Here is a 26,634-nt window from a genome sequence, read left to right as displayed (position 1 = left end):
AGGAGGGAGAGAGGGGGAGAGCGAGAGAGAGCAGAGCAGAGGAGAGAGAGAGAGAGAAAGCAGAGCAGGGAGAGAGGGGGAGAGCGAGAGAGAGCAGAGCAGAGGAGAGAGAGAGAAAGCAGAGCAGAGGAGGGAGAGAGAGGGGGAGAGCGAGAGAGAGCAGAGGAGGCTCCTGGATGACGTCAGCATATCAGCAACAGAGCCTCCTGTCTGCCAGTAACCCACTAATGTAATGGTTGGGTTCCTGCCAGACTACATTGTAGACACATGTCAGATCTTACAATGGCTGGATAGGTATTTAACATATCAGCTGACCACATCATACGGTGCATTCAGAAAGTAGTCAGACCCCTTCACTTTTTCCACATTTTGTTACGTTACAGCCTTATTCTAAAATTGACGAAATACATGTTTTTCCTCATCAATATACGCTCAATACTCCATACCTTATTTACGTAAGTATTTAGACCCTTTGCTATGTGACTCGAAATTGAGCTCAGGTGCATCCTGTTTCCATTGATCATCCTTGAGATGATTCTACAACTTGATTGGAGTCCAACTGTGGTAAATTCAATTGATTGGACATGATTTGGAAAGGCACACCCCTGTCTATATAAGGTCCCACAGTTGACACTGCATGTCAGAGCAAAAACCAAAGCCATGAGGTTGAAGGAATTGTCCGTAGAGCTCCATGACAGGATTGTGTCGAGGCACAGATCTGGAGAAGGGTACCAAAACATTTCTGAAGCATTTTAGGTCCCCAAGAACACAGTGGTCTCCATCATTCTTAAATTTGCAAACACTTCTAAAAAACAGTTTTTGCTTTGTCATTATGGGGTATTGTGTGTAGATTGATGAGGAAAACAACAATTTAATCAATTTTAGAATAAGGCTGTAACGTAACGAAATGTGGAAAAAGTCAAGGGGTCCTATTTTCCAAATGAACTGATGCCAGAGTGCACAGTCGATGACGTGGCATGTCTGACGCAGTGCAACACAAGTCGACCAATAACAGCTCTTTGTTTCAACACCAGGGGAGGAAGTGACCTCACAACACCAGGAAGTGATGTCATAACAGGGGCAGAATGTAGCTAAGACGCCAGGGAGCATCTTAATGTACAGAATGAAGAGAATACAGAACTGTGAGAGTATAGAGGTATGACAAATGGATTGCGACTTCTCTGATTTCCTCAATGCATAATTTTTTTTTAAATCTATACATGAAACATCCATTCACTACATTCCCCTGATGATAGAAAGCAGAGGATCCCAAAAGGGCATCAAAACAGAAAGCCATTTTGTTTTCTTGGAGAAAAAACATGAAGCAGGTTGAGCACTGCAAAATAACCCCTAGATCCTATGACTCACTGACATCTCTGCCTGACAACATTCGGAGATACATGCTGCTGACAAAGCAAACCAAGGAGCCTATATCGGACACTATAGTACACAATGAACACATACACTATGGCTATTCACCGTTCAACCAAAATCAATACAAAGCACCTTAAGACCTGAAAACAACACCAGAGAACAAAGTACAGACAGCCATAGCATGATAACATCAGACACATGTTTCTGTAATTGACTGGGCCAATGTGTCATGTAATCTACAGATGAACCCTGAGGACTGTCAACAAACCATACGCTGGTGAAGAAACCAATTTGTTCCCTATATTCACTTTTTCCCTTGGCCCTAACCCTTCAATGTTTGCAGATCTGCAAGGTGGAAATCAATATGGTACAGACAAAAAGGTGCTATCTAGAATCTGTCCACATAGGAGAACCTTTTGAAGAACCCCTTTCGGTTCCAGGTAGAACCCGTTCCAGAGTTTTCACAGACGGCTCTACATGGTACCCAAAAGAGTTCTACCTGGAACCAAAAATATATTATACTGTACGTAGGCTTCACCATGTTCTACATATATCCTCTTTAATTCAGATGTAGACCATGGGTCTATGCTAACACGCCCTGACTGCGGAGGGGAGGGTTGCAGTGTACAGAACATACATAGGGATTCCATATGTGTAATCTATAATTACTGGAAATGAGAGAAAGAGAGAGAGCTGTTGTAACTAACGCTGTCTCGGTCTCAAAGACAGCTTCCTCCCTGCCGTGGATAACATGGTGCCATGGATAACATAGGCTGGGCCTCCCTGTCATGGGTCTCTGGGCTGTTCTAGTGGGTAGCTCAGATAAATGCTTAGAGGAGCTAATTCGGGCACCAGGGAAGGTTAAACAGGGTTAGTGAGGAATTACGGTAAAAGTCAGTTCTCTTTTTTTCTTCAAAGTAGTAAGGATATGTAATTTCCCCTCTGATGAGATGATGAGCGGTAGGCCTAATGTTAACTCCCTGTAAAGATGAGGGAAACCACTGGATCGCACACACTCTTAGAAAAAAGGGGTTCCAAAAGGGTTAGGTTGTCCCCAATAGGGTAACCCTTTTTGGTTCTAGGTAGAACTAAACTATTTTGTGTTCCATGTAAAACCCTCTGTGAAAAGGGTTCTACATGGAACCCAAAATGATTCTACCTAGAACCCAACGGGTTCTACCTGGAACCCAAAGGGTTCTACCTGGAACTGAAAAGGGTTCTTCAAATGCATCTCCTATGGGGACCGCCAAAGAACCCTTTTAGGTTCTAGATAACTCCTTTTTTTTCCTAAAAGTGTAGAAGCTATTAGATAACCATACTGCTCATTGGAAGACTGTACAAAACCTATTCTGAAGTGATAGGTTTCTTAAACTAGAAAAAAATCTCACTCTGAAATATCAAATCTAAATGTATTTACAACTTTATACAACCCTTTCTACGGTGTTTTAAGACTTTATCACTTAAAGGCAGATTGTCTCGCCCTGATCTGTTTCACCTGTCTTTGTGATTGTCTCCACCCACCTCCAGGTGTCACCCGTTTCCTCTATTAGTCCCTGGGTATTTATTCCTGTGTTCCCTGTTCGTCTGTTGCCTGTTTGTCTCGTCAAGTCAACCAGCGTGTTTTTCCCCGTGCTCCTGCTTTTCCCCTTATCTCTGTTTGATAGTCCTCCCGATTTTGACCCTTGCCTGCCTTGACTCTGAACCCGCCTGCCTGCTCATACTGCCTGCCCTGACCACGAGCCTGCCTGCCACTCTGTATCTCCTGGACTCTGACCTTGTTGATTATCTTTTGCCTGTCCACGACCATTCTCTTGCCTGCCCCTTGGATTATAATACATATCAGAGACTCGAACCATCTGCCTCTCGTGTCTGGGTCTCGCCCTGTGCCCTTATAGCAGATAACATTACAAGCCCAGTGCAGTCAGAAACGTGATTTACCTGTTTTGTATATATATATATGTCTACACTATGAGGTTGGAATAATACTGAAATTGTGACAATGAGGATAATGTCCTTTTAGTGTAAGAGCTGTTTGAAAAGACCACCTGAAATGTCAGCCTGTTTTGGTGGGATGGAGCTTTGGGCTGCCTTGTGACATCACCAGGCGGTAAATTAGTTAATAGACCAATAGGAAAGCGCGTTTAAAACCTCTCTGCCAATAACAGCTAGTTTTCAGTTGTCCCCTCCCCACTCAAATCCTTATCAGACAGTCCCAGCAAAATTCTTGCTTGAGAATTTGCTCTATGCAAAGAAGCTATTTTTGATCATTGCAAACAATCACAGTAAGGTACTTAATTGTTACCCAGACATGATTTGATAATGAGATAAAAAATGTCTGCATTGGAGCTTTCAGTAAAGTAAGAGTCAAACACGGAAGGGTTTTAGAATGCAGTACAGTGGTCTAATAGGAAGGGTTTAGAATGCAGTACAGTGGTCTAATAGGAAGGGTTTAGAATGCAGTGCAGTGGTCTAATAGGAAGGGTTTAGAATGCAGTACAGTGGTCTAATAGGAAGGGTTTAGAATGCAGTACAGTGGTCTAATAGGAAGGGTTTAGAATGCAGTACAGTGGTCTAATAGGAAGGGTTTAGAATGCAGTACAGTGGTCTAATAGGAAGGGTTTAGAATGCAGTACAGTGGTCTAATAGGAAGGGTTTAGAATGCAGTACAGTGGTCTAATAGGAAGGGTTTAGAATGCAGTACAGTGGTCTAATAGGAAGGGTTTAGAATGCAGTGCAGTGGTCTAATAGGAAGGGTTTAGAATGCAGTACAGTGGTCTAATAGGAAGGGTTTAGAATGCAGTACAGTGGTCTAATAGGAAGGGTTTAGAATGCAGTACAGTGGTCTAATAGGAAGGGTTTAGAATGCAGTGCAGTGGTCTAATAGGAGGGGTTTAGAATGCAGTACAGTGGTCTAATAGGAAGGGTTTAGAATGCAGTACAGTGGTCTAATAGGAAGGGTTTAGAATGCAGTACAGTGGTCTAATAGGAAGGGTTTAGAATGCAGTACAGTGGTCTAATAGGAAGGGTTTAGAATGCAGTGCAGTGGTCTAATAGGAAGGGTTTAGAATGCAGTACAGTGGTCTAATAGGAAGGGTTTAGAATGCATTACAGTGGTCTAATAGGAAGGGTTTAGAATGCAGTGCAGTGGTCTAATAGGAAGGGTTTAGAATGCAGTGCAGTGGTCTAATAGGAAGGGTTTAGAATGCAGTACAGTGGTCTAATAGGAAGGGTTTTAGAATGCAGTACAGTGGTCTAATAGGAAGGGTTTTAGAATGCAGTACAGTGGTCTAATAGGAAGGGTTTTAGAATGCAGTACAGTGGTCTAATAGGAAGGGTTTTAGAATGCAGTACAGTGGTCTAATAGGAAGGGTTTAGAATGCAGTACAGTGGTCTAATAGGAAGGGTTTAGAATGCAGTGCAGTGGTCTAATAGGAAGGGTTTTAGAATGCAGTGCAGTGGTCTAATAGGAAGGGTTTTAGAATGCAGTACAGTGGTCTCATAGGAAGGGTTTTAGAATGCAGTACAGTGGTCTAATAGGAAGGGTTTAGAATGCAGTACAGTGGTCTAATAGGACGGGTTTAGAATGCAGTGCAGTGGTCTAATAGGAAGGGTTTAGAATGCAGTGCAGTGGTCTAATAGGAAGGGTTTAGAATGCAGTACAGTGGTCTAATAGGAAGGGTTTAGAATGCAGTACAGTGGTCTAATAGGAAGGGTTTTAGAATGCAGTACAGTGGTCTAATAGGAAGGGTTTAGAATGCAGTACAGTGGTCTAATAGGAAGGGTTTAGAATGCAGTACAGTGGTCTAATAGGAAGGGTTTAGAATGCAGTACAGTGGTCTAATAGGAAGGGTTTAGAATGCAGTACAGTGGTCTAATAGGAAGGGTTTAGAATGCAGTACAGTGGTCTAATAGGAAGGGTTTAGAATGCAGTACAGTGGTCTAATAGGAAGGGTTTAGAATGCAGTGCAGTGGTCTAATAGGAAGGGTTTAGAATGCAGTACAGTGGTCTAATAGGAAGGGTTTAGAATGCAGTACAGTGGTCTAATAGGAAGGGTTTAGAATGCAGTACAGTGGTCTAATAGGAAGGGTTTAGAATGCAGTGCAGTGGTCTAATAGGAGGGGTTTAGAATGCAGTACAGTGGTCTAATAGGAAGGGTTTAGAATGCAGTACAGTGGTCTAATAGGAAGGGTTTAGAATGCAGTACAGTGGTCTAATAGGAAGGGTTTAGAATGCAGTACAGTGGTCTAATAGGAAGGGTTTAGAATGCAGTGCAGTGGTCTAATAGGAAGGGTTTAGAATGCAGTACAGTGGTCTAATAGGAAGGGTTTAGAATGCATTACAGTGGTCTAATAGGAAGGGTTTAGAATGCAGTGCAGTGGTCTAATAGGAAGGGTTTAGAATGCAGTGCAGTGGTCTAATAGGAAGGGTTTAGAATGCAGTACAGTGGTCTAATAGGAAGGGTTTTAGAATGCAGTACAGTGGTCTAATAGGAAGGGTTTTAGAATGCAGTACAGTGGTCTAATAGGAAGGGTTTTAGAATGCAGTACAGTGGTCTAATAGGAAGGGTTTTAGAATGCAGTACAGTGGTCTAATAGGAAGGGTTTAGAATGCAGTACAGTGGTCTAATAGGAAGGGTTTAGAATGCAGTGCAGTGGTCTAATAGGAAGGGTTTTAGAATGCAGTGCAGTGGTCTAATAGGAAGGGTTTTAGAATGCAGTACAGTGGTCTCATAGGAAGGGTTTTAGAATGCAGTACAGTGGTCTAATAGGAAGGGTTTAGAATGCAGTACAGTGGTCTAATAGGACGGGTTTAGAATGCAGTGCAGTGGTCTAATAGGAAGGGTTTAGAATGCAGTGCAGTGGTCTAATAGGAAGGGTTTAGAATGCAGTACAGTGGTCTAATAGGAAGGGTTTAGAATGCAGTACAGTGGTCTAATAGGAAGGGTTTAGAATGCAGTACAGTGATCTAATAGGAAGGGTTTAGAATGCAGTACAGTGGTCTAATAGGAAGGGTTTAGAATGCAGTACAGTGGTCTAATAGGAAGGGTTTAGAATGCAGTACAGTGGTCTAATAGGAAGGGTTTAGAATGCAGTACAGTGGTCTAATAGGAAGGGTTTAGAATGCAGTACAGTGGTCTAATAGGAAGGGTTTAGAATGCAGTACAGTGGTCTAATAGGAAGGGTTTAGAATGCAGTACAGTGGTCTAATAGGAAGGGTTTTAGAATGCAGTACACTGGTCTAATAGGAAGGGTTTAGAATACAGTACAGTGGTCTAATAGGAAGGGTTTAGAATGCAGTACAGTGGTCTAATAGGAAGGGTTTAGAATGCAGTACAGTGGTCTAATAGGAAGGGTTTTAGAATGCAGTACAGTGGTCTCATAGGAAGGGTTTAGAATGCAGTACAGTGGTCTAATAGGAAGGGTTTAGAATGCAGTACAGTGGTCTAATAGGAAGGGTTTAGAATGCAGTACAGTGGTCTAATAGGAAGGGTTTAGAATGCAGTACAGTGGTCTAATAGGAAGGGTTTAGAATGCAGTACAGTGGTCTAATAGGAAGGGTTTAGAATGCAGTACAGTGGTCTAATAGGAAGGGTTTAGAATGCAGTACAGTGGTCTAATAGGAAGGGTTTTAGAATGCAGTACAGTGGTCTAATAGGAAGGGTTTTAGAATGCAGTAGTGGTCTAATAGGAAGGGTTTTAGAATGCAGTACAGTGGTCTAATAGGAAGGGTTTAGAATGCAGTACAGTGGTCTAATAGGAAGGGTTTAGAATACAGTACAGTGGTCTAATAGGAAGGGTTTTAGAATGCAGTAGTGGTCTAATAGGAAGGGTTTTAGAATGCAGTACAGTGGTCTAATAGGAAGGGTTTAGAATGCAGTACAGTGGTCTAATAGGAAGGGTTTTAGAATGCTGTACAGTGGTCTAATAGGAAGGGTTTAGAATGCAGTACAGTGGTCTAATAGGAAGGGTTTAGAATGCAGTACAGTGGTCTAATAGGAAGGGTTTAGAATGCAGTACAGTGGTCTAATAGGAAGGGTTTAGAATGCAGTACAGTGGTCTAATAGGAAGGGTTTAGAATGCAGTACAGTGGTCTAATAGGAAGGGTTTAGAATGCAGTACAGTGGTCTAATAGGAAGGGTTTAGAATGCAGTACAGTGGTCTAATAGGAAGGGTTTAGAATGCAGTACAGTGGTCTAATAGGAAGGGTTTTAGAATGCAGTACAGTGGTCTAATAGGAAGGGTTTAGAATGCAGTACAGTGGTCTAATAGGAAGGGTTTAGAATGCAGTACAGTGGTCTAATAGGAAGGGTTTAGAATGCAGTACAGTGGTCTAATAGGAAGGGTTTAGAATGCAGTACAGTGGTCTAATAGGAAGGGTTTTAGAATGCAGTACAGTGGTCTAATAGGAAGGGTTTAGAATACAGTACAGTGGTCTAATAGGAAGGGTTTAGAATGCAGTACAGTGGTCTAATAGGAAGGGTTTAGAATGCAGTACAGTGGTCTAATAGGAAGGGTTTAGAATGCAGTACAGTGGTCTAATAGGAAGGGTTTAGAATGCAGTACAGTGGTCTAATAGGAAGGGTTTAGAATGCAGTACAGTGGTCTAATAGGAAGGGTTTAGAATGCAGTACAGTGGTCTAATAGGAAGGGTTTAGAATGCAGTACAGTGGTCTAATAGGAAGGGTTTAGAATGCAGTACAGTGGTCTAATAGGAAGGGTTTTAGAATGCAGTACAGTGGTCTAATAGGAAGGGTTTAGAATGCAGTACAGTGGTCTAATAGGAAGGGTTTTAGAATGCTGTACAGTGGTCTAATAGGAAGGGTTTAGAATGCAGTACAGTGGTCTAATAGGAAGGGTTTAGAATGCAGTACAGTGGTCTAATAGGAAGGGTTTTAGAATGCAGTACAGTGGTCTAATAGGAAGGGTTTAGAATGCAGTACAGTGGTCTAATAGGAAGGGTTTAGAATGCAGTGCAGTGGTCTAATAGGAAGGGTTTAGAATGCAGTACAGTGGTCTAATAGGAAGGGTTTTAGAATGCAGTACAGTGGTCTATATTAGGAAGGGTTTAGAATGCAGTACAGTGGTCTAATAGGAAGGGTTTAGAATGCAGTGCAGTGGTCTAATAGGAAGGGTTTAGAATGCAGTACAGTGGTCTAATAGGAAGGGTTTAGAATGCAGTACAGTGGTCTAATAGGAAGGGTTTAGAATGCAGTACAGTGGTCTAATAGGAAGGGTTTAGAATGCAGTACAGTGGTCTAATAGGAAGGGTTTAGAATGCAGTACAGTGGTCTAATAGGAAGGGTTTAGAATGCAGTACAGTGGTCTAATAGGAAGGGTTTTAGAATGCAGTACAGTGGTCTAATAGGAAGGGTTTAGAATGCAGTACAGTGGTCTAATAGGAAGGGTTTAGAATGCAGTGCGGTGGTCTAATAGGAAGGGTTTAGAATGCAGTACAGTGGTCTAATAGGAAGGGTTTTAGAATGCAGTACAGTGGTCTAATAGGAAGGGTTTAGAATGCAGTACAGTGGTCTAATAGGAAGGGTTTAGAATGCAGTACAGTGGTCTAATAGGAAGGGTTTAGAATGCAGTACAGTGGTCTAATAGGAAGGGTTTTAGAATGCAGTACAGTGGTCTAATATGAAGGGTTTTAGAATGCAGTACAGTGGTCTAATAGGAAGGGTTTAGAATGCAGTACAGTGGTCTAATAGGAAGGGTTTTAGAATGCAGTACAGTGGTCTAATAGGAAGGGTTTAGAATGCAGTACAGTGGTCTAATAGGAAGGGTTTAGAATGCAGTACAGTGGTCTAATAGGAAGGGTTTAGAATGCAGTACAGTGGTCTAATAGGAAGGGTTTAGAATGCAGTACAGTGGTCTAATAGGAAGGGTTTAGAATGCAGTACAGTGGTCTAATAGGAAGGGTTTAGAATGCAGTACAGTGGTCTAATAGGAAGGGTTTAGAATGCAGTACAGTGGTCTAATAGGAAGGGTTTAGAATGCAGTACAGTGGTCTAATAGGAAGGGTTTAGAATGCAGTACAGTGGTCTAATAGGAAGGGTTTAGAATGCAGTACAGTGGTCTAATAGGAAGGGTTTAGAATGCAGTACAGTGGTCTAATAGGAAGGGTTTAGAATGCAGTACAGTGGTCTAATAGGAAGGGTTTAGAATGCAGTACAGTGGTCTAATAGGAAGGGTTTAGAATGCAGTACAGTGGTCTAATAGGAAGGGTTTAGAATGCAGTACAGTGGTCTAATAGGAAGGGTTTAGAATGCAGTACAGTGGTCTAATAGGAAGGGTTTTAGAATGCAGTACAGTGGTCTAGATTAGGAGCAGTGGTCTAATAGGAAGGGTTTAGAATGCAGTACAGTGGTCTAATAGGAAGGGTTTAGGATGCAGTACAGTGGTCTAATAGGAAGGGTTTTAGAATGCAGTACAGTGGTCTAATAGGAAGGGTTTTAGAATGCAGTACAGTGGTCTAATAGGAAGGGTTTAGAATGCAGTACAGTGGTCTAATAGGAAGGGTTTAGAATGCAGTACAGTGGTCTAATAGGAAGGGTTTAGAATGCAGTACAGTGGTCTAATAGGAAGGGTTTAGAATGCAGTACAGTGGTCTAATAGGAAGGGTTTTAGAATGCAGTACAGTGGTCTAATAGGAAGGGTTTAGAATGCAGTACAGTGGTCTAATAGGAAGGGTTTAGAATGCAGTACAGTGGTCTAATAGGAAGGGTTTTAGAATGCAGTACAGTGGTCTAATAGGAAGGGTTTAGAATGCAGTACAGTGGTCTAATAGGAAGGGTTTTAGAATGCAGTACAGTGGTCTAATAGGAAGGGTTTAGAATGCAGTACAGTGGTCTAATAGGAAGGGTTTTAGAATGCAGTACAGTGGTCTATATTAGGAAGGGTTTAGAATGCAGTACAGTGGTCTAATAGGAAGGGTTTAGAATGCAGTGCAGTGGTCTAATAGGAAGGGTTTAGAATGCAGTACAGTGGTCTAATAGGAAGGGTTTAGAATGCAGTACAGTGGTCTAATAGGAAGGGTTTAGAATGCAGTACAGTGGTCTAATAGGAAGGGTTTAGAATGCAGTACAGTGGTCTAATAGGAAGGGTTTAGAATGCAGTACAGTGGTCTAATAGGAAGGGTTTAGAATGCAGTACAGTGGTCTAATAGGAAGGGTTTAGAATGCAGTACAGTGGTCTAATAGGAAGGGTTTTAGAATGCAGTACAGTGGTCTAATAGGAAGGGTTTAGAATGCAGTACAGTGGTCTAATAGGAAGGGTTTAGAATGCAGTGCGGTGGTCTAATAGGAAGGGTTTAGAATGCAGTACAGTGGTCTAATAGGAAGGGTTTTAGAATGCAGTACAGTGGTCTAATAGGAAGGGTTTAGAATGCAGTACAGTGGTCTAATAGGAAGGGTTTAGAATGCAGTACAGTGGTCTAATAGGAAGGGTTTAGAATGCAGTACAGTGGTCTAATAGGAAGGGTTTTAGAATGCAGTACAGTGGTCTAATATGAAGGGTTTTAGAATGCAGTACAGTGGTCTAATAGGAAGGGTTTTAGAATGCAGTACAGTGGTCTAATAGGAAGGGTTTAGAATGCAGTACAGTGGTCTAATAGGAAGGGTTTAGAATGCAGTACAGTGGTCTAATAGGAAGGGTTTAGAATGCAGTACAGTGGTCTAATAGGAAGGGTTTTAGAATGCAGTACAGTGTTCTAATAGGAAGGGTTTAGAATGCAGTACAGTGGTCTAATAGGAAGGGTTTTAGAATGCAGTACAGTGGTCTAATAGGAAGGGTTTAGAATGCAGTACAGTGGTCTAATAGGAAGGGTTTTAGAATACAGTACAGTGGTCTAATAGGAAGGGTTTAGAATGCAGTACAGTGGTGTAATAGGAAGGGTTTTAGAATGCAGTACAGTGGTCTAATAGGAAGGGTTTTAGAATGCAGTACAGTGGTCTAATAGGAAGGGTTTAGAATGCAGTACAGTGGTCTAATAGGAAGGGTTTAGAATGCAGTACAGTGGTCTAATATGAAGGGTTTAGAATGCAGTGCAGTGGTCTAATAGGAAGGGTTTAGAATGCAGTACAGTGGTCTAATAGGAAGGGTTTTAGAATGCAGTACAGTGGTCTAATAGGAAGGGTTTAGAATGCAGTACAGTGGTCTAATAGGAAGGGTTTAGAATGCAGTACAGTGGTCTAATAGGAAGGGTTTTAGAATGCAGTACAGTGGTCTAATAGGAAGGGTTTAGAATGCAGTACAGTGGTCTAATAGGAAGGGTTTAGAATGCAGTACAGTGGTCTAATAGGAAGGGTTTAGAATGCAGTACAGTGGTCTAATAGGAAGGTTTTAGAATGCAGTACAGTGATCTAATAGTAAGGGCTTTAGAATGCAGTACAGTGGTCTAATAGGAAGGGTTTAGAATGCAGTACAGTGGTCTAATAGGAAGGGTTTTAGAATGCAGTACAGTGGTCTAATAGGAAGGGTTTAGAATGCAGTACAGTGGTCTAATAGGAAGGGTTTAGAATGCAGTACAGTGGTCTAATAGGAAGGGTTTAGAATGCAGTACAGTGGTCTAATAGGAAGGGTTTAGAATGCAGTACAGTGGTCTAATAGGAAGGGTTTAGAATGCAGTACAGTGGTCTAATAGGAAGGGTTTTAGAATGCAGTACAGTGGTCTAATAGGAAGGGTTTAGAATACAGTACAGTGGTCTAATAGGAAGGGTTTAGAATGCAGTACAGTGGTCTAATAGGAAGGGTTTAGAATGCAGTACAGTGGTCTAATAGGAAGGGTTTAGAATGCAGTACAGTGGTCTCATAGGAAGGGTTTAGAATGCAGTACAGTGGTCTAATAGGAAGGGTTTAGAATGCAGTACAGTGGTCTAATAGGAAGGGTTTAGAATGCAGTACAGTGGTCTAATAGGAAGGGTTTAGAATGCAGTACAGTGGTCTAATAGGAAGGGTTTAGAATGCAGTACAGTGGTCTAATAGGAAGGGTTTAGAATGCAGTACAGTGGTCTAATAGGAAGGGTTTAGAATGCAGTACAGTGGTCTAATAGGAAGGGTTTTAGAATGCAGTACAGTGGTCTAATAGGAAGGGTTTAGAATGCAGTACAGTGGTCTAATAGGAAGGGTTTTAGAATGCTGTACAGTGGTCTAATAGGAAGGGTTTAGAATGCAGTACAGTGGTCTAATAGGAAGGGTTTAGAATGCAGTACAGTGGTCTAATAGGAAGGTTTTAGAATGCAGTGCAGTGGTCTAATAGGAAGGGTTTAGAATGCAGTACAGTGGTCTAATAGGAAGGGTTTAGAATGCAGTACAGTGGTCTAATAGGAAGGGTTTAGAATGCAGTACAGTGGTCTAATAGGAAGGGTTTTAGAATGCAGTACAGTGGTCTAATAGGAAGGGGTTTAGAATGCAGTACAGTGGTCTAATAGGAAGGGTTTAGAATGCAGTACAGTGGTCTAATAGGAAGGGTTTAGAATGCCGATTAGATGCTGTTGAAGGGTAGACTGATTAGACATCCTCATAAAAACTGGTCACATGATGCTGAAACCTGACCACTACTGAGAGAGGCAGGAGAGAGAGGCAGTGAGGGGGGATGGGCGGATGGGCCTACACTACACAAGAAGCAACACACTTCACTGCAGCACTGTCATGAGGATAGGACAGGGTCATGAGGATAAGACAGGGCCATGAGGATAGGGCATGGTCATGAGGATAGTACAGGGTCATGAGGATAGTACAGGGTCATGAGGATAAGACAGGGTCATGAGGATAGTACACGGTCATGAGGATAAGACAGGGCCATGAGGATAGGACAGGGTCATGAGGATAAGACAGGGTCATGAGGATAGTACAGGAAGTTTAGGATAAGGCATGGTCATGAGGATAGGACTAGGTCATGAGGATAAGACAGGGTCATGAGGATAAGACAGGGTCATGAGGATAGGATAGGGTCATGAGGACAGGATAGGGGCTAGGACAGGGTCACGAGGATAAGACAGGGCCATGAGGATAAGACAGGGTCATGAGGATAGGACAGGGTCACGAGGATAAGACAGGGCCATGAGGACAGGGTCATGAGGACAGGGTCATGAGGATAGGATAGGGGCTAGGACAGGGTCATGAGGATAAGACAGGGCCATGAGAATAAGACAGGGTCATGAGGATAGGGCAGGATCATGAGGATAGGGCAGCATCAGGAGGATAAGACAGGGTCATGAGGATAAGACAGGGTCATGAGGATAAGACAGGGTCATGAGGATAGGACAGGGTCATAAGGATAAGACAGGGTCATAAGGATAAGACAGGGTCGGACAGGGTCATAGGACAGGGTCATAAGGATAAGACAGGGTCATAAGGATAAGACAGGGTCGGACAGGGTCATAGGACAGGGTCATAAGGATAAGACAGGGTCATGAGGATAGGACAGGGTCATAAGGATAAGACAGGGTCATAAGGATAATACAGGGTCATAAGGATAAGACAGGGTCGGACAGGGTCATGAGGATAGGACAGGGTCATAAGGATAAGACAGGGTCATAAGGATAAGACAGGGTCATGAGGATAAGACAGGGTCATAAGGATAAGACAGGGTCGGACAGGGTCATAGGACAGGGTCATAAGGATAAGACAGGGTCATGAGGATAGGACAGGGTCAGGAGGATAAGACAGGGTCATGAGGATAAGACAGGGTCATAAGGATAAGACAGGGTCATAAGGATAAGACAGGGTCATAAGGATAGGACAGGGTCATAAGGATAGGACAGGGTCAGGAGGATAAGACAGGGTCATGAGGATAGGACAGGGTCATAAGGATAAGACAGGGTCATAAGGATAAGACAGGGTCATAAGGATAAGACAGGGTCGGACAGGGTCATAGGACAGGGTCAGGAGGATAAGACAGGGTCATGAGGAAAAGACAGGGTCATGAGGATAAGACAGGGTCATGAGGATAGGACACACACACACGCCTGGCCCACCATACACAGGGCTGCATGTTTCACCCCATACAGACATGGTGCAGACACATACACACACACTGGTACACCCAATACAGAGGCATGGCTAGGCTGTCTGTACCCATATATTAACCCCTGGGCTGTGCTAGGACTGCCTGGCAAAATAGCCTCCTAACCTTCCCAGGCACCACCCACAACATACTACTATCTACCATAGGGTATTATACTGCTACCATAGGGTAGTATATGGCTACCACAGGGTAATATTTGGCTACCATAGTGTGATTGTGTGTGTGTGAGAGAGAGAGAGAGAGAGAGAGAGAGAGAGAGAGAGAGAGAGAGAGAGAGAGAGAGAGAGAGAGAGAGAGAGAGAGAGAGAGAGAGAGAGAGAGAGAGAGAGAGAGAGAGAGAGAGAGAGAGAGAGAGAGAGAGAGCTCATTTATAACATTATGTTATTGCACCTAACCCTGACTGTATAATCACAGGTGAGAACAAAACAACTGTTTTTCATTTTTAATGAGGAACACTTTAGTTCATATCTCATTGTTTCCGCGCCCAAAGGTCCACAGCAGAAGGGTTTTCGAATGCTTTGCAGAATGTGCACATAATACCTTCCACAAGTGTACACTTTTAACAGTATGTGGCAAAATAAAATCAACATTTCCTAATTTTCTCACATGACGCTTGTCACTAAAAGTCCTAGTTAAAAGATCATGGGGGAGGAACGAAGTCAGGGTTGGATCGTTGTTTTACGACAGCTACGTCATTCTAACAGTTAGGGCACCAACGGAGTAAGACAACGGAGTAAAACAATGGCGTCACATACACAATACCAGTCAAAAGTTTGGACATACCTGCTCATTCAAGGGTTTTTCTTAATTTTTCACTATTTTCTACATTGTAGAATAATAGTGAAGACATCAAAACTATGAAATAACACATATGGAATCATGTAGTAACCAAAAAAAAGTGTTAAACAAATTCTTCATAGTAGCCACCCTTTTGCCTTGGTGACAGCTTTGCACATTCTTGGCATTCTCTCAACCAGCTTCATGAGGTAGTCACCTGGAATGCATTCCAATTAAACGGTGTGCCTTCTTAAAAGTTAATTTGTGGAATTTCTTTCCTTCTTAATGCGTTTGAGCCAATCAGTTGTGTTGTGACAAGGTAAGGGTGGTATACAGAAGATAGCCCTATTTGGTAAAAGACCGAGTCCATATTATGGCAGGGAGGGGTTGGGCCTTTGGTCCAGCTATTGCTGCAGTACCAGTCTGTGGTGAACCAGGGAGGGGCCTGTGGTCCAGCTACTGCTGCAGCACCAGTCTGTGGTGAACCAGGGAGGGGCCTGTGGTCCAGCTACTGCTGTAGCACCAGTCTGTGGTGAACCAGGGAGGGGCCTGTGGTCCAGCTACTGCTGCAGTACCAGTCTGTGGTGAACCAGGGAGGGGCCTGTGGTCCAGCTACTGCTGCAGTACCAGTCTGTGGTGAACCAGGGAGGGGCCTGTAGTCCAGCTACTGCTGCAGCACCAGTCTGTGGTGAACCAGGGAGGGGCCTGTGGTCCAGCTACTGCTGTAGCACCAGTCTGTGGTGAACCAGGGAGGGGCCTGTGGTCCAGCTACTGCTGCAGTACCAGTCTGTGGTGAACCAGGGATGGGTTGGTGCTGTGGTCCAGCTACTGCTGCAGTACCAGTCTGTGGTGAACCAGGGATGGGTTGGTGCTGTGGTCCAGCTACTGCTGCAGTACCAGTCTGTGGTGAACCAGGGATGGGTTGGTGCTGTGGTCCAGCCATCTGAACACTCAGGCTGAAATAAATACGGTTCAACAACACCATCAGAGTCCCTCCATTAGTTTTCTTCATCACTCGCGAGTATTTTGTCGTCAGATATATATTGTAGGTTGTTTTTTTTACATTGTATAACTGATGTGAAACGCTGTCTTCACAAAAAAACTTGCATCTGTGAATAAGGGCATAACGTGCCGTTTCTACGTAGCAGGGAGCGCACATGCTCAATTGTTACCCATCTCCACTGCTGTGCCAGTCGGCTACATGTGTCACGACTCCGACCGAGGCAGGCTCTCCTTCCCGTTCGGGTGGCGCTCGGCGGTCGTCGTCACCGGCCTATTAGCTGCCACTGATCCTTTTCTCCCCCTCCTTATGTGTTTATTGGTTACACCTGTTTTCATTTGTTGGTAATTAGTTGGGCTTGTCAGTCAGCCGGCCCACCCGGGTCTTTGTGCGGGATTGTTAGTTGGTAAGCGTGGCGTTTGTTTTGAACTACGTGTCTACGTGGTTACTGGACTGCTTTCATTCCCCCCGTGTCTGGAACATTTCAAAGGAATTAAAAGGAACATTTGTTATTTTTGTTTTTGTTTTATTTGTTAACATCTGTTTTCCTGCGGTTGACTTCGCACTCCGACACCCAGTCCTTACAACAGGAAATAATGAGATAAAATAATCGCAAATGTTTTTGGGTAGAAAAGTACACGTTTCCTGACTCAAAACCGATAGTACTTTGGCAAAAAAATAGCTAATTCAATAAAACAACCGATTTTCCACACATTGCCGATTTCTAAATGATGAATTCACTGGCAACAGAGCAGAGCTAGGCCTGCATCCAGCAATGTCATGAGTCACTTCACCTCTTTTCGCAGCCGTTTCAGTACAGCACTAGAGGGACAGAAAGTGGGAGAGAGGACTAGTTTCAATGTATGGAATCACTTGGGCGTTTTGGGATTTTGGGTAAACTTCTCCTTTAACAATGGTGGAAAGTCCCCCCCCCCCCCCACCAATTGAACCATTGAAATCCATGACGAGGAGTATAGAGAATCAGGGTATAGCCAGCCACACAGGTCCAGTAGCAGGAAGAGAACTCTCTGGCGCTGACGCTCTCATTTCACACACAACAACATCGTACTCCCACCAAGTCTGGCATCTAAAACATAGATCAGACAAGCAGCATCCCGATCTAGTCTATGGCCTTCTGTCCCACCAAGTCTGGCATCTAAAACATAGATCAGACAAGCAGCATCCCGATCTAGTCTATGGCCTTCTGTCCCACCAAGGGGATTAATTAACAACACATTATTGTACCCTTTGTGACTGGCACAAAATAACCACTGAATGCTCCAGTGCACACTGACAACAATTACAGCAGGTAGTGATGTAGTGTGTCAACTCATATACACACAGAGATGATTAGGTTATTTACCCGACAGCTGCGGGTTAGCGTAAAGACTGTAACATGACACTAAACAAACAACACAACTTTATTAAATCTATCAAAACGGAAAAACAAACACACACACACACACACACACACACACACACACACACACACACACACACACACACACACACACACACACACACACACACACACACACACACACACACACACACACACACACACACAGTCTTATGGACAACCTGAAGACCACTAAGGGCAAGACATCTAGCCACATCCTGGCCATAGAGGAGTGGTGGTGGGTTAAAGGGGTGGTGGGTTAAAGGGGAGGGGTGGTTAAAGGGGTGGTGTGGTTAAAGGGGCGGGGTGGTTAAAGGGGAGGGGTGGTTAAAGGGGTGGGGTGGTTAAAGGGGCGGGGTGGTTAAAGGGGTGGTGTAGTTAAAGGGGTGGTGTGGTTAAAGGGGTGGTGGGTTAAAGGGGTGGTGTGGTTAAAGGGGTGGGGTAGTTAAAGGGGTGGGGTGGTTAAAGGGGCGGGGTGGTTAAAGGGGTGGGGTAGTTAAAGGGGTGGGGTGGTTAAAGGGGCGGGGTGGTTAAAGGGGCGGTGTGGTTAAAGGGGAGGGGTGGTTAAAGGGGTGGTGTAGTTAAAGGGGTGGGGTGGTTAAAGGGGCGGGGTGGTTAAAGGGGCGGTGTGGTTAAAGGGGAGGGGTGGTTAAAGGGGGGGGGGGGTTAAAGGGGTGGGGTGGTTAAAGGGGTGGTGGGTTAAAGGGGTGGTGGGTTAAAGGGGTGGGGGGGTTAAAGGGGGGGGGTGGTTAAAGGGGTGGTGTGGTTAAAGGGGTGGGGTGGTTAAAGGGGTGGGGTGGTTAAAGGGGTGGGGTGGTTAAAGGGGTGGTGTGGTTAAAGGGGTGGTGTGGTTAAAGGGGTGGTGTGGTTAAAGGGGTGGTGGGTTAAAGGGGTGGGGTGGTTAAAGGGGTGGGGTGGTTAAAGGGGAGGGGTGGTTAAAGGGGTGGGGTGGTTAAAGGGGTGGTGTGGTTAAAGGGGTGGGGTGGTTAAAGGGTTGGGGTTGTTAAAGGGGTGGGGTAGTTAAAGGGGTGGTGGGTTAAAGGGGTGGGGTGGTTAAAGGGGCGGGGTGGTTAAAGGGGTGGGGTGGTTAAAGGGGCGGGGTGGTTAAAGGGTTGGGGTGGTTAAAGGGGAGGGGTGGTTAAAGTGGTGGGGTGGTTAAAGGGGTGGGGTAGTTAAAGGGGCGGGATGGTTAAAGGGGTGGGGTGGTTAAAGGGGCGGGGTGGTTAAAGGGGTGGGGTGGTTAAAGGGTTGGGGTGGTTAAAGGGTTGGGGTGGTTAAAGGGGTGGGGTGGTTAAAGGGGTGGGGTGTTTAAAGGGGTGGTGTGTTTTTAGCCACTACTGTACACTGAAAGAGATAATCAGTGTTGCTATGACACTTCAGGAAGGGAAGAAAGGAAGGAAGGACATTCATAAACACAAACATCCCCAGAGACATCATGAAATTCACAACTTCCTGTTGCCGGGGTTGACTCAAACTGGTCAGGGCAACATGTTTAAGTTTTACACTGTGGACCGGAAAATGTAACAAGTGAGTTGGAAAGTCCATTAGACTATGGAAATAAAAGGACTGCACCTTAACACATTTTGCATAAACCCAATAACATGCAAACTGGTCTAGCACAGGAAGGAGAAGAAGAAGCAACACAGCATTGAATAGACTTGTATTGGGGTATATGCACAATTACACACTACACAACACTGAATGGTGAACAACTGGTGTAGAGGAGAGGACACACTGTTACCATGACACCCCAGCAGATGTAACAGCTGTTTTAAGACCAAACTGTACTGTGTATGTATTGTGTAAATCCCACTCAATCAATCAATCTATCAATCAATAATCAATCAACCAACCAACCTGTCAAATACATTTACATTTTTACATTTTAGTCATTTAGCAGACGCTCTTATCCAGAGCGACTTACAGTAGAGTGCATACATTTTACATACTGAGACAAGGATATCCCTACCGGCCAAACCCTCCCTAACCCGGACGACGCTATGCCAATTGTGCGTCGCCCCACGGACCTCCCGTTTGCGGCCGGCTGCGACAGAGCCTGGGCGCGAACCCAGAGACTCTGGTGGCGCAGCTAGCACTGCGATGCAGTGCCCTAGACCACTGCGCCACCCGGGAGAAATAAATCCATATTCCAACTCAAGATCCCATTCTTCAATTGATATTTCAATGCTAGTGAAGTGTCCCCACATCCACAGTGCTAGTGAAGTGTCCCCACATCCACAGTGCTAGTGAAGTGTCCCCACATCCACAGTGCTAGTGAAGTGTCCCCACATCCACAGTGCTAGTGAAGTGTCCCCACATCCACAGTGCTAGAGAAGTGTCCCCACATCCACAGTGCTAGTGAAGTGTCCCCACATCCACAGTGCTAGTGAAGTGTCCCCACATCCACAGTGCTAGAGAAGTGTCCCCACATCCACAGTGCTAGTGAAGTGTCCCCACATCCACAGTGCTAGTGAAGTGTCCCCACATCCACAGTGCTAGAGAAGTGTCCCCACATCCACAGTGCTAGTGAAGTGTCCCCACATCCACAGTGCTAGTGAAGTGTCCCCACATCCACAGTGCTAGTGAAGTGTCCCCACATCCACAGTGTTAGTCAAGTGTCCCCACATCCACATTGCTAGTGAAGTGTCCCCACATCCACAGTGCTAGTGAAGTGTCCCCACATCCACAGTGCTAGTGAAGTGTCCCCACATCCACAGTGCTAATGAAGTGTCCCCACATCCACAGTGCTAGTGAAGTGTCCCCACATCCACAGTGCTAGTGAAGTGTCCCCACATCCACAGTGCTAGTCAAGTGTCCCCACATCCACAGTGCTAGTGAAGTGTCCCCACATCCACAGTGCTAGTCAAGTGTCCCCACATCCACAGTGCTAGTGAAGTGTCCCCACATCCACAGTGCTAGTCAAGTGTCCCCACATCCACAGTGCTAGTGAAGTGTCCCCACATCCACAGTGCTAGTGAAGTGTCCCCACATCCACAGTGCTAGTGAAGTGTCCCCACATCCACAGTGCTAGTGAAGTGTCCCCACATCCACAGTGCTAGTGAAGTGTCCCCACATCCACAGTGCTAGTGAAGTGTCCCCACATCCACAGTGCTAGTGAAGTGAGAACTGAACCCTTGCAGGAGAATGTGGTGTGTGTTTGTGTGTGTGTGTGTGTGTGTGTGTGTGTGTGTGTGTGTATGTCTGTGTGTGTGTGTGTGTGTCTGTGTGTCTGTGTGTGTGTGTGTGTGTGTGTGTGTGTGTGTCTGTGTGTCTGTGTGTGTCTGTGTGTGTGTGTGTGTGTGTGTGTGTCTGTGTTTACCTCTGAGGGGTCAGGTTGGGAGTGTGGATACTCGTCAAGGTCGATGCCATGGTGATGGTGGTGGTAGCCGTTGTTGTCCTCTGAAACACATAGAGACAATCAATCAATTATTGTCCTAATTGGGGGGGGGGGTTGTATTGGGGATACATTGACAGTTACTTAACTTGAGGTCATTCAAGAAAACACAGACTTGCAACGGCAGATCTAACTTCCTTGAAAGGAAGAGATACTTTTTGAAAGGAAGAGATACTATGACATGATGGAAAATGACACCTGCCGTCGAGTAATCTCTGGGTTTTACCATCCATTGTAATAACAGCACTCCAGAGAAACAGACAGGTTGGTAGCAGCGTTACGTACTGCATAGACCGAGGTATATGAACAGAGCAGCAGACCATAGGCTGAGAGTGTGTGTGTGTGTGTGTGTGTGTGTGTGTGTGTGTGTGTGTGTGTGTGTGTGTGTGTGTGTGTGTGTGTGTGTGTGTGTGTGTGTGTGTGTGTGTGTGTGTGTGTGTGTGTGTGTGGCTCTGAGCTCATAACAGTGTTGTTGACAGAGTAGAAGGCTAATGCTGTGGTCTATATATGTGTCGTCCTGATGTCTGTGGTAGTGGGGGCACCCCCCTGTCTAACTAAACTATACAGTACCCCCTGTCTAACTGAACTATACAGTACCCCCTGTACCCCCCCCCTGTCTAACTGAACTATACAGTACCCCCTGTCTAACTGAACTATACAGTACCCCCTGTACCCCCCCTGTCTAACTGAACTATACAGTACCCCCTGTACCCCCCCTGTCTAACTGAACTATACAGTACCCCCTATACCCCCCCCTGTCACTCTGACTAGCTGATAACACTGCTGAGGGGATAACACTGTCACTCTGACTAGCTGATAACACTGCTGAGGGGATAACACTGTCACTCTGACTAGCTGATAACACTGCTGAGGGGATAACACTGTCACTCTGACTAGCTGATAACACTGCTGAGGGGATAACACTGTCACTCTGACTAGCTGATAACACTGCTAAGAGGATAACCCAGGTAGTATGTGTCCAGCTGGCATAGTCCCTATCTATGTTACTCTATAGACCCTTATGTAAAATATAACCAATCAATCAATCACATGTTTTTATAACGCCCTTTTTACATCCTTTTACATCCTTTTTTTTTAATAAAGCACTTTTTACATCCTTTCTGGGTTTCTGTTGTACACAAAGTGCTATATAGAAACCCAGCCTAAAACCCCAAACAGCAAAGTAATGCAGATGTAGAAGCTTGGAAGAAAGGCATTTTACTGTACTTTTCTATGTGACATTAGAACTTGAAACTGAAGATGTTCAAACGTTCACAGATGACCAGCAGGGTCAAATAATAATAATCACAGTGGTTGTAGAGGGTGCAACAGGTCACCACCTCAGGAGTAAATGTCAGTTGGCTTTTCATAGCCGAGCATTCAGAGGTCAAGACAGCAGGTGTGGTAGTAGGAGCGAGAGAGAGGGAGAAAGGGAGAGTGAGTGAGCGAGAGAGAGAGAGAGAGAGAGAGAGAGAGAGAGAGAGAGAGAGAGAGAGAGAGAGAGAGAGAGAGAGAGAGAGAGAGAGAGAGAGGGAGGGTCGAAACAGCAGGCGAACGTCTGGTGAACCACCATGCTCTGTGCCAGGCGGAAGGATATCCCAGTAGTGAGTCAGTCTAATATAGTCCCTAAACTAAAGCAGGGTTCCCCAACTGACAACCCTAATTTGGCCTGCGGGTGATTTTATTTCCCCCCAAGTTTTCAGAGCAAAAAAGTTTCATTTCATTGTTTTAAGACCAACAAGACCAACAAATCAGCGCAGAGTGATTTTAATTCAGGAAATCAGTTCCAAAGTATTCGCATAATAGAGAGATATATGGGGAATTAACGGGATTAACGGAATTGGACTGAAGGTGACTTCGCAATGACTAATGTTTACATGGAAAATGATACAACTTCAGACAGTCTGTCTTCAGTCAGTCCCATAATAATCCAGAATCATTATCAGTTAGTCCCATAATAAACCAGAATCATGTCCCATAATAAACCAGAATCATGTCCCATAATACACCAGAATCATTATCAGTCAGTCCCATAATAAACCAGAATCATTATCAGTCAGTCCCATAATAAACCAGAATCATTACCTGTCAGTCCCATAATAAACCAGAATCATTACCTGTCAGTCCCATAATAAACCAGAATCATTATCAGTCAGTCCCATAATAAACCAGAATCATGTCCCATAATAAACCAGAATCATTATCAGTCAGTCCCATAATAAACCAGAATCATTACCAGTCAGTCCCATAATAAACCAGAATCATGTCCCATAATAAACCAGAATCATGTCCCATAATAAACCAGAATCATGTCCCATAATAAACCAGAATCATTACCAGTCAGTCCCATAATAAACCAGAATCATGTCCCATAATAAACCAGAATCATTATCAGTCAGTCCCATAATAAACCAGAATCATGTCCCATAATAAACCAGAATCATGTCCCATAATAAACCAGAATCATTATCAGTCAGTCCCATAATAAACCAGAATCATTACCAGTCAGTCCCATAATAAACCAGAATCATGTCCCATAATAAACCAGAATCATTATCAGTCAGTCAGATAAAGTGCTTACACTCCTAATACGACACAAGCACTGGAAGCCTTTATAAAGAAGCCAAGAAGGCATGTGAACCTACTCAATCTAAACAATGTAAAAGATATAGGCTAAGCAATTTAAACCCTTTCAGTTTCTCAAGTTGTTCAAATGAAAAGAAGTGGATAGTGTTTCTAAGGCAACAGTTGTGTAATGTATCTAGTCAGCCAACCCACTACTCAGTGGTGTAAAGTACTTAAGTAAAAATAATACTTTAAAGTAGTACTTAAGTATTTTCTTTGGGTATCTGTACTTTAATATTTATATGTTTGTACTCCACTACATTCCTAAAGAGAATAATGTGCTTTTTTCTCACATACGTTTTCCCTGACACCCAAAAGTAGGCGTTACAAACTGTGGTTGAATGTTGAGTTAAGGATTAGGAGATAAAGAGTTAAAAGTAGGTATTCTGTAATTTATCTAAACAGCAGTAGGGATTTACTGGAGTAATTATCTCAAAATATAGTTTTGGGGGCATTGTTGTAACATGGCATATTGTGTCATGTAGAGTGTACAGTAGACACACACACACAAACACACACACACAGAAACACAGAAACACACACACACACACAATATGTTGAATGTTGCTGAAACAGTGGTGAAAACCAGTGGGGAACCGTGAGGGCCTTCTAGGCCTAAGGATTTATATATTTTTTTATATATTTTTAAATACATTTTAATTTAAATCTTTACTTCTTTACAATAATTTTAATGATCTGATTTCATCTCTTCAGTTTGTGTTGGAAAGAGATGGGCTAATACTGAAGAGAAACAAAAATTCAGTGGTCTCTGGGTGGTCTCTGGGTAGAAACATGGGTGGTCTCTGGGTAGAAACATCTAGCTAGCTGGAGAGAAGGTGCCTGCCATTTAACTGTATTAGAGCAGAATTTTGGAGTGACAGTGTTTTCAACCAATCAAATTTTGAATTGCAATCACTACTGAGAGTTCAAAAGAAAGTCATCAGTGATGCAAGCAGTAGTTTTCCCATGCTAAGTTAGTAATGCTAGCTAGTTTGTGTTGTAGTAGTGTGGCGACTGCAGTAGCTGATATCAACTTCAAGGTGGATGTTGTTGCTCATTTGTTAGCATCACTCGTTTCAAGATTAACTTTCAAACTTATTTTAAAACTTCATTTACAAATGATCATCATCTAGTGGCACTTTTTTTGCTTGCTGTTATCTATCTCTTAGAAAATAAAGACTGTGAAACATTTTTGCATCTCGCTTCCTGTTATCTATCTCTTAGAAAATAAAGACTGTGAAACATTGTTGCATCTCACTTCCTGTTAGCTATCTCTTAGAAAATAAAGACTGTGAAACATTGTTGCACCTCACTTCCTGTTAGCTATCTCTTAGAAGTGGATTATCTATAGACTAACGATGGTGAATAGGCTCCTATAAAGAAGTGGGTAGTGGGTTATCTATAGACTAACGATGGTGAATAGGCTCCTATAAAGAAGTGGGTAGTGAGTTATCTATAGACTAACGATGGTGAATAGGCTCCTATAAAGAAGTGGGTAGTGGATTATCTATAGACTAACGATGGTGAATAGGCTCCTATAAAGAAGTGGGTAGTGGATTATCTATAGACTAACGATGGTGAATAGGCTCCTATAAAGAAGTGGGTAGTGGATTATCTATAGACTAACGATGGTAAATAGGCTCCTATAAAGAAGTGGGTAGTGGATTAACTATAGACTAACGATGGTAAATAGGCTCCTATGAAGGAGTGGGTAGTGGGTTATCTATAGACTAACGATGGTGAATAGGCTCCTATAAAGAAGTGGGTAGTGGGTTATCTATAGACTAACGATGGTAAATAGGCTCCTATAAAGAAGTGGGTAGTAAGTTATCTATAGACTAACGATGGTGAATAGGCTCCTATAAAGAAGTGGGTAGTGGATTATCTATAGACTAACGATGGTAAATAGGCTCCTATAAAGAAGTGGGTAGTGGATTAACTATAGACTAACGATGGTAAATAGGCTCCTATGAAGGAGTGGGTAGTGGGTTATCTATAGACTAACGATGGTGAATAGGCTCCTATAGAGAAGTGGGTAGTGGGTTATCTATAGACTAACGATGGTAAATAGGCTCCTATGAAGGAGTGGGTAGTGGATTATCTATAGACTAACGATGGTGAATAGGCTCCTATAAAGAAGTGGGTAGTAAGTTATCTATAGACTAACGATGGTAAATAGGCTCCTATAAAGAAGTGGGTAGTGGGTTATCTATAGACTAACGATGGTAAATAGGCTCCTATGAAGGAGTGGGTAGTGGATTATCTATAGACTAACGATGGTGAATAGGCTCCTATAAAGAAGTGGGTAGTGGGTTATCTATAGACTAACGATGGTAAATAGGCTCCTATAAAGAAGTGGGTAGTGGATTATCTATAGACTAACGATGGTAAATAGGCTCCTATAAAGAAGTGGGTAGTGGGTTATCTATAGACTAACAATGGTAAATAGGCTCCTATAAAGAAGTGGGTAGTGGGTTATCTATAGACTAACGATGGTAAATAGGCTCCTATAAAGAAGTGGGTAGTGGATTATCTATAGACTAACGATGGTAAATAGGCTCCTATAAAGAAGTGGGTAGTGGGTTATCTATAGACTAACGATGGTAAATAGGCTCCTATAAAGAAGTGGGTAGTGGATTATCTATAGACTAACGATGGTAAATAGGCTCCTATAAAGAAGTGGGTAGTGGATTATCTATAGACTAACGATGGTAAATAGGCTCCTATAAAGAAGTGGGTAGTGGGTTATCTATAGACTAACGATGGTAAATAGGCTCCTATAAAGAAGTGGGTCGTGGGTTATCTATAGATTAACGATGGTAAATATCAGTTCTTTATTACATGCAGGATTATCTACAGGGTTTGTTATCCAACAATTCACACGGGTTGATGAGTGATTCCATACGAAACCAGGACACAGTAATAACCTGATTTGGGGGATTTACACAAAATATAATTCATAGAATGGACCTTTGGAGGAAGGATTTTTGGCACATATTTGACATGTGTATCTTAAAGCATAATTGAGAAATAATTAA

General features: G+C 43.5%; 1 pseudogene; it reads right to left on the bottom strand.

Annotated features, from left to right (window-relative positions):
• Positions 1–26,634, bottom strand: part of LOC120066514 — a 70,040-nt pseudogene that overhangs the window by 38,702 nt on the left and 4,704 nt on the right.

Source organism: Salvelinus namaycush, chromosome 21 (genome assembly GCF_016432855.1).
Source record: "Salvelinus namaycush isolate Seneca chromosome 21, SaNama_1.0, whole genome shotgun sequence".
Lineage (NCBI taxonomy): Eukaryota > Metazoa > Chordata > Actinopteri > Salmoniformes > Salmonidae > Salvelinus > Salvelinus namaycush.
Note: the sequence above shows the minus strand (reverse complement) of the source record. Positions and strands in the feature narration are given on the sequence as shown.